Genomic DNA, 9,399 nt, shown 5'->3' on the forward strand with positions numbered 1-9,399 from the left:
CATGACTTGCCACCCAAACTCTTAGGAAAGGCTTGATGTTTGCTCTTGTTCTTGGTTTACCTGACTTCAATAAGCCTATTGTAGTAGAAACAAATGCCTGTGATATGGGAATTAGTGTTGTGCTAATGCAAGATGAACATCCACTGGCATATGTTACCATGTTAGCAAATCCTTGGGTCCTAGGAATCTAAGTTGTTAGTGTATGAAAAGGGGTACTTAGCTATTTTATTAGCTATTGAATAACAGAGGTCTTATTTGAAAGTGCAAGAATTTGATATCAGAACTGACCATAAGAGTTTAGCTCGAATAATAACATTTACATCTAGCTTGGCACTAGAAAGCTCTGACTAGAATAATGGGCCTACAACATAAGACCACTTGCAAGAAAGGAACTACAAATTCTTCAGCTAATGCTCTTTCTAGGATGCCATTTTCTTCTGAACATATCCTGACATTGTCCAGTGCTACCCTAGCTTGGTTTCTGGACATTGTTGATTTTTCCTCTAATGACCAGAAGGCACAAGATTTTTAGTTTTTACAACAATTCTCTTTGAACCCAAACTCCAGGAAAAAAGTTTTTCTGCAAAATGGATTACTCAAATACAAGGGAGGCTTGTGGTTGGCAATAATCCTCATTTACATATGCAAATATTCAAGGCTTTTCATGACAGTCCTTTGTGAGGGCATTCAGGGTTCCTTGTTACTTATAGGAGGGTCCATTCCTTATTTTGTTGGATATGCATGAAAACTTTCATTAGGGATATGATCAAGTGTTGCATTACTTTTCAACGGGCCAAACTAGAAAGAGTGACGTATCCAGGTCTGCTTTGTCCACTACTTGTTCCTACCCAAGCTTGGGAAATGATTACAATAGATTTTATTAGTGGATTGTCTTTTTAGTGGTTATTGATAAGTTTACAAAATATGGGCATTTTATTCCCCCGTGACATCCCTTTAATGCTCAGAAGGTGGCTTAGGTATCATTGATAATGTGTATAAATTACAAAACATGCCCAAGTACATTTTTCATATAGGGGCCCTATATTTACAAGCACCTTCTGGCAAGCTATGACTAAAGCCACTAGTGCTGAACTGAAAATGAGCACAAGTGCACAACCAATCATCCTGAGACAGAAGGTCAGACAGAACATGCTAATTACCATGTTGAATGATATCTTCGATGTTTTATTAGTGCTCATCCGCATCAGTGGTCTAAATCATTGTACTCTTTGTGAGCTTTGGTACAATCTAATTGACACTCAGTTGTGGGCAAAACTCCTTTTGAGATCTTATATAGACATGCCCCTCGTTACTTTGGTATATCTGCCACTGATGTTGCTCATATGGACATTCAAAATATCTGCTACTGATGTTGCTCATATGGACATTCAAGAATGGTTGACCCAGCGTGTAGTGGTTCTCGATTCTGTTCATTAGCATCTAGTTCGAGTTCGACATAGGATGAACCAACAAGCTGATAAACATCACACTGAAAGGTCCTTTGCATTGTAAGACATATTTTTTTTTCTGAAACTATAGCCATATATTCAGTCATCAGTCATTCCTCATTCGATGCACCAATCATAAATTATCCCTCAAATACTATGGTCCATATGAGATCACCGAGAAGATTTGAGCATTGGTGTATCGTCTTGATTTACTTGCATCAAGTTGTATCCATTAAGTGTTCCATGTTTCCCAATTGAAGCAATTTTTTCTCCTCATCACGCACAATCTACATTACCTCCTTGTCGATGCTCAGTGACAGGTCCGAGTCAAGATTCTGCAATGGTGTGTTCATCAACACGGGGTGCGCACTGGATTCAAACTCAGGACCTCACCCTTCACACACGGGTGCACCAACCACTACGCCATCAAACGACTTTTGCTTACTAACATTGTTTGCTTTGTTTTATTCTTTCTCCAGCTCGCAAAGCCCTCAGTTTTGGGAAGCTTCCCAAACCGTTTTTTGTTTTCTTCTTTCTCTTTTTCTGTAATTGTTTTGTTCCCCCTTTTTCGTTTTTCTATTCTTTTTTCGCTAAATGCATGAACTTTCTAAAAAAAATCGATGAAACTTTTTTTCAAAATGAACAAAGAATTGCAAGTTCAATGATTTTTTTTTCAAAACCAATGAACTTTTTGCAAATTAGATGAACTTTTTAAAATTAGATGAACATTTTTATGAGATCAATGCTTTATTTCGAAATCAATGTACATTTTTCCAAATTCTATGAACTATTTTTTTCAAAATCGATGAACTTACTCTCGAAATTTGATGAACTTTTTCTAAAATCGAAGATTTTTTTTTCAAATTCTATGAACTTTTTCCAAAATTTATGAACTTCTTTCAGATTTGATGAGCTATTTCTAAATTCATGAACCTTTTCAAATTCATGATCTTTTCGAATTTTGTATGAAAAGTTTCAAATTCATGATTTTTTCTCAAATTTGCCAACTTTTCCTGATTTGTATGAACCTTATTTAAATTTGTGGTTCATTCAATTTTTATTAATTCCTTTTGTAATTTACATTTTTCTTTTTGAAATAATTTATACAGATCAAATAGCACTCTTTTCATGTTAGTAGACAACCAAGTGAGCTTGGCCTAGTGGCTGTCGTACCATGCCGTCAAGTTAGGCGCTTAGAGCATCTCCAGCTGTTGGCCCCCCCAGGAGGCGCCTAAATTCGCCCCCTGGGACGCACCGGCGCTAAACCGTGTGCTGGGGGCGTGATGCACCCCAGTCGTGGCGCCCACGTTTTTTTAAAAACTTAAATTTTGTCACAAACACGGCGCAAATTAAACCAAACTTCGGCGAGTTCGTTCATATTTAAAATATTTTACAAAAAAAAAAGAAAAAAAAACGCTACTAGTCTGCTCCTCACCGTCTCCCTCGACGTTCCTCGCCGCCCGCCGCCCTTGTAGTTCTACATGCCGAGGAGGCGGTAGAACCGCGTGTAGTTGCCGCCGCCGCCGCCATCGTCGTCGTCACCTCCGCCACGGCCGCCGTCCCTGCTGCAACCCTCCCCCAGTTGGCGCGGCGGGTTGGACGGTCCGGGGGTGTCCTCGTCGTCGTCGCTGTCAAGGACCACGACGCCGTGCTCATCCTCACGCCCATGTCTGAATGTGGCTATCTCCTCCAGGGCCCGGCGCTGCCGGACCATCTCGCCGCGGAGGTAGTCGTCACGCGCCCACCGTAGGGCATCGTCGTCGGAGAAGCCGCGCCTGGCTATCTCCTCGTACTCCGGGGGTAGGCCGGGCTCCGGCTTGGGCGCGACGAGGACGAGGCGGCCAGAGGCGGGGGTGGAGTTGCCGATGCGGACGCTGGAGCTGCGGGTGCGCCGGCTGACAGGAGTGTCCTGGGGCTCCGGCTTGGCGGGGCGGAGGCAGGGGAGCCGGTCGACCGACCGGACAAGGAGGAGGACGCCCCGGGGTCCATGCGCCTCGGCGTCCACGAGCTCCCACGTCGGCGAGAGAAGGACGGGGGGTCGGGGTACTCCAGCCCTCGGCGTGGTGCCACCCTCGATGTACTCGAGGACGGCCTCCAGCGTGCGCCCGGGCACGCCCCACCATCGGCACCGCCCCTCAGAGTTGAGCCTGCTGGAGGGTACGACGCCGCTGGTGGCCTCGAGCTGTTCGGCGTGATGGCGCCGGAAGTATGGCTCCTAGAGCAGGTTGTCGGGGACGTAGCGTGGCCCCTTACTCGCCGCCCGCGGCAGGGAGGCACGGATACACGCGATCACCGCACGCCGCGCCGCCTCGGTGGGCTTTGGTGGCACCCGGACCCCGCCGGCGCTGATTCTCCACGCCCCGGGCACCCGCATGTCCGGCGGGATCGGGTACTCGGCCTCGAAGAGGAGCCGAGCTTCGTCCTCGTGAAGGTGGCGGTGGCCGAAGCCGTTCACCGCCACCTGGGAAGCGTTCGGCCATTCTTTGAACTGGAGACGGTGAGAGGAGAGGGAGGAAGGGGGGAGAAAGGGCTCGTCGGTGGTGGAGACTCTATGTGTGCCACCGGCGCGCTGGGGGTTGGCTTTATATAGGCGGAGGCGCCGCGCGTACGCGTGGCCGCCACGTTACGCGTGGCATGCGAGGGGACGCGCGTCGTCTCGTCTTCACTGCGCCGCCCGTGAGGCATCAATGGCGGAGGCTAACCGGCGCGGCAGCGCGCGACAGCTTTGGCATTGATTCGCCGCGGGAAACGAGGCGATGAGGACGACGAAGTGGCGAGAAGCGAGATGAGTCGCTGGCAAGGAGGGCCCGCGGCTCTTTCGCGCCAAAAACGATTCGTCCGGCGCCCCCGAGCGCCCCCCAGCACGCCGGGTTCGGGTTGGGTCCGCCGGCGGCAATTTCGGCACGAGCCGGCGAAAATTGGGCCCTTGGGGACGCGATTGGGCCGATTTTTTTACGCCGGCGGTCAAAAAGTCGCCTGGGGGGCCTTGTTGGGGGGGGGGGCGGCTGGAGATGCTCTTAAAACGCCCAATAGGAGCTCCCCTACTCATTGATCGATAAAAAAACCCTACCTAGACGGACGCCTCAAACCGGCCTCAAATGCCCAAAGTGACCGGCAACTCTCATATCCAGCCCAAATATGAGGTGGATATGGGGAGGCCCGAGCGTGACCAGGCGCGTCTGCCACGTCAGCCCCGGCCTATCCGACCCCATATATGTTCCTTCCCATCCGCTTCCCGGAAGAAACCCTAGCCACTTCACTCCACTCCCCTTCAGTCCCCTCCGCCACCCAAACTCCCGTCCAGTGATCTCCAGCCTTCTTCGGCATGGCGAGCAGCGGATCTGACTCCGATCAGTCCGGATCCATCGACTGGAGTGTCGTCATGTGCGGGTTGGGGGAGGGAATGTCCGTCCGCAATGCACTCCGCCGGTCCCGGGAGGACAACACCTGACTGGCGGTGGGATCTATCCGGCGCGGGTCCATTGCGTCGGCGCAACCGGCGCTCGGATCCTCCGAGGCTGGATCATCACGGTCCACCTGTGAGCCTTCTAATCTCCCTTTCCCCATCATCGGCCCGCGTGGAGTATGAGTGCTACCAGGACTGGTGTGCACGTCGTGGGAAGGGGAGGATGAGGGTGGCCGAGGCCTGCCTCGCTGTCAACATGGCGGAGGCGGAGGCGGCTGATGCGACGGCGCGGGCTGCCGGAGAGGAGGAAGCCATCCGCGCCCGCATTGTAAAGAAGCGAGCGGAGGAACGCTCGCGCCCTCGCCCGAGAGCAGAGTCGGGCGAACCATGCCATGACCGGACTGCCTCTGAAGGAGAAGGAGGAGGACTCCGACGGGTCGAACAGCTCCGACGATGAGCAGACCAGGCTCGATCCCTATTGCGTTTTCGATCGCTACTTCCGCGAGAGGGACGGCAAGGGCGACGTGAAGGGCAAGGGCCTTCTGCATAGCTGTTAAACATGTGAAATTTTGGTAGTCCAATGGCATGTCCTGATGTAGTAGCCGGACATTTTTTTAATGCATCGTTTATGTAGTTGCACGAGTTTGTATGTATTTGAGGTATGCTAACTGAGGTGTCCGGTTGTGAGAAGGAAAATTTGAGGTGTGACCGACAGTGCCCGCGGACGCGCCCAGGCACGTTCGCGGGCGTTTGAGGGGCTGAATTTGTCAAATCCGGCTATAGATGCTCTCATATATCTTTTTCGACTATTTAGGGCTCCTTTGATTCAAAGGAATTTCATAGGATTTTTAAAGGGTCAGAATCCTTAGGATTTTTTTCTTTATTGGTTGTTTGATTCATAGGATCGAATTCTATAGGAAATTTTTTATGAAGTCATGTGTACTAGATTTCATTGCAATTTAGCATCCGCTGCAACCTTTTTTTTTCACTTTCTTTGTTTTTCCTATGGCATCGAACACTTTGTGTTAATTCTATGGGATTTAAGTGGGCATAACATTTCAATCCTTCATTTTTTTTCTATTCCTGTGTTTTGAGTATTCTACGAATCAAAGAGCTAAGTAGCAATATCGGATATGGATGTAATTTCTATCGCTTCTTGTGTTCTTTAGATCAGAAGTTTTTCTCTCGAAAATAAGCAATATCAGAAAGTTGTAAAAAACGAATCATAGGTAAAACACTAAAAGAAAGCATTATTGTTGTTTGATTAGGGCGGTGATTTTTAAGTTTTTTACATAAGAAGAGGGCCTGTCTTGCAAAAAAAAAAAAAAACAAGAGGGCCTGCCCCACGCAAACCCATTGGTTCCTGGCAGTACTACTATTGCTACACTCCATCCAAACTCCAAAAGTAAATGAAGCGACCAAGTCCAAGTGTAGTTTGCATCGTTCACCAGCCCCAAACCATATCTACACCGTGTATTGCTACTCGCGCAATCCTGAAGGTGCTCAAGTGCGTCTATACTCTACGTAGGTACTCCCTCCGTCTCAATTTACAAGTCCTACGCGTATATCTAAATTATCAATTTTATCATCATAATATAAACTATATAACACAAAAATTATACCGTTTGAAAATAGAACATCTGCAGTTTATATTGGTATATTTTTTGTAATATATGACTTGTATTAAGTTGATCAAATTGACGATCTGAGCATACGCGCACACCCCCTAAACTAAGAGAGAGGGAGTACTACTCCAGTAGTAATAAAAATCCTGGTCTGCCCATCTGATCATCTCACTGCAGCTGCGGGTAGGACTTCATTTGACTAGAGAAAAGCTACTGCCAGCAGGGTATGTCCAGCACCCATCGGCTGAGTTACTGCATACTACGTCATGGTAAGGAAGGATCTGTTTGGTTTCAATAAGTCATTCGACTTATAAGTCAGGTGACTTAATAAAACTAGTAATTTATAAGTCACGCCTGTTTGGTTGTCACCTGACTTATAAGTCACCTGACACACCTTTCCACACCAATCAACATTATGCAGGTGGTGAGACCCATGCAAAAGGAGGTGATTTATAAGTTTTAAATTAGGGTGGAGCAACTTATGACTTATAAGTTGGGGTGACTTATAAGTCGGGTTTGTTTGGCAAAATAAATCACTTTTTTTATTTTTCAACTTATAAGTTGATGACTTATTTGGAACCAAACAGGCCCTAAGGATGGCGAGCGCGGGAATAGATCTCCCTCGGGACTCGTCCGAACCCTCCCCAAGATCACAGTGCATTCGTATTTACATCCAAGGGAAGGTGCACGTCCATAGCAGGCTTTTGTTCTTCCTCCCTTGTGTAGTTGTGCATGTCTGTACTGTTTTCCAGTCTTCCCATCAGTCTCCAGCCATGACGCACTGCCCTCACAGGAATGGAGGAAGGAACAACAGACAGCGACTTCAGTTGGCTCTGTCATCATAACTTTTGTAGGCAGAGAGCCAGAGCTAGGCAGATCTGCAGCTGGGTTCCAAGGTCGATATTCCAGTCAGAGTAAGAATCAAATCTTGGATCGTTCTGCAGGGTACCCGCCCTACTTCTCGCATCCATGCCCTCCATATCCAAAATGGGAGTACTACTAGTACTACATTCATGTAAGCAATGTGGTGGTTAGTTGCATGAACCGTATCTCACCAGGATCTGGAGTGTTATGGGAAATTCTTCTTGACATTTTTTTTGGCAAACTTTCTTCCGAAATCTCTACATTCCAGATTCAAGATCCTTATTGGCAAATACTAGATCACTATATATGATAAAAAAAAACCACAAAAGTGAGCTGAAATTGAGATTTGATTAGGCCAACTCCAACGCGCGACCCCAAACGGACGCCCGATCTGTTCGCTTTTTGTCCGTTTGAAGTAGAAAAACGGACACGGCCGTCCATTTGCGGTCGTCCATCCATCGGTGCGCCCAACCGGCACGGCTCACCCCAAAACGTCCGTGTGTTTTGGACTTGCATTTGTATCCAAAAAAACTTAAATGAACATGCAAATAATAAGAAAACATAAATATAAACATTAAAAGGCCACACGGCCGTAGTACCCAAATTCACCATAGTTCATAATTAAATTAAAAATTAATAAAAGATTTTTAAAAACTAGATAAAAATGGCCGCCGCCGTCGCTGGTGAGGCCACCGTCGTCTCGAGGAGCCGCCCTTCTACGCGTCGTCGTCGCTGGTGAGGTCGAGGAAGGTGGCTGCCAAAGATGAGATGGCGGCCCCTGCAAGACCAGAGGCGCCGGTGGCGCCTGCACCACCTCCTCCCGTGGCTCCTGCTTTTGCTCCGGCGACCGTTGTGGCGTTGCTGACCATGGGCCGACTCCCACCGAGTCATCCATTTCCGGCGCCGTGCAAGACCAGCTCCACCGCTGGCCCACCAGATGAGGGTCCCACGTGGCGAGGGGCTGCTCCTCGTGCACCTCCTCCTTGACGTCGACGTCCAGCTCCGGGATGGCCACGTCACCGGCCACAAAGAGGCCATCCCATTGCCGCTCGTCGTGCGTGTTCATGAAATCCTCCATAACACGTCTCATAAGCCGGGCCTCCTCCTCCTCGGTCATGCGTGCCGGCGGTGCAGGGGACGGAGATGGCGACGACGTCGGCGAGATGTTGCGCACATGCCTACGGCCGCGTGCTTCGGGCGGGCTGTCCGCACGAGCTGGACGTGGTGCGCGCTGGCCAGCAAAGTAGGACCGCCGCTGCAGGTCATGCTCATCGCGGAACCACGTGTCCCATAGCGGCGAGTCAATGGCGTACCTCGAGTCCCGCAGCTGATCCAGTGGCAGCTGTTGGCGGCGACGGTTGATCTCTTCGCGGCGGGCAGACCGCTCACCAGCACCGCTGGTATTGGCACGCGGTCCGCGGAGAGATGCCAGTTGTTTGGCAAATGAACATCTTCCCACGGGAGCGGCGTGGACGTCTCCCAGTACCGGCGACAGACCTCGACGTGGACGTACATCCTGTTGCACTAGCCAACCACCGGCGGCGCGAGCCGAAAGGCAGGTGGTGTGGGCGGAGATGGTGGTGTGGGCGGAGATGGTGGTGCGGGCGACGCAGATCTGCTGGAGCGGCGGCGGACAGAGGAAGAGCCGGCCTCGTGGTCGTGCTTCCCCTTGCTGTTGATCCAATCCCAGCCCATGACGTCGGCAGGAAGGTGGACGAGCGGGGGTATGGCGGCGCTGGCTACGGTTTGCTCGCTCGTGTCGGGGCTCGAGGAGGCAGCCCGGCCAGGAAGTGGAAGTTGTGGACTGGCCGGTCTACGGCTTCCACATTAAGAAGGACGACGACCCCTCCACCCGTGTGAATGACAACCAGAGCCCGTTGCTCGTGCGCATTGACTTTGGGCGGTGGAGATAGGTCGACGGTCGCCACGCGTTCTCGAGACGTACGACGATCAAGCATGTGCCCGTCCGTTCGGCGTCCGTGTGGCCGCAAACCGAGTGCACGTGTTGCTCCGGAAATGAGGCGGGTCAGACGCGAAACGGATAAAATTTGCGGAT

The sequence above is a fragment of the Triticum dicoccoides genome, chromosome 6A (genome assembly GCF_002162155.2).
Source record: "Triticum dicoccoides isolate Atlit2015 ecotype Zavitan chromosome 6A, WEW_v2.0, whole genome shotgun sequence".
Lineage (NCBI taxonomy): Eukaryota > Viridiplantae > Streptophyta > Magnoliopsida > Poales > Poaceae > Triticum > Triticum dicoccoides.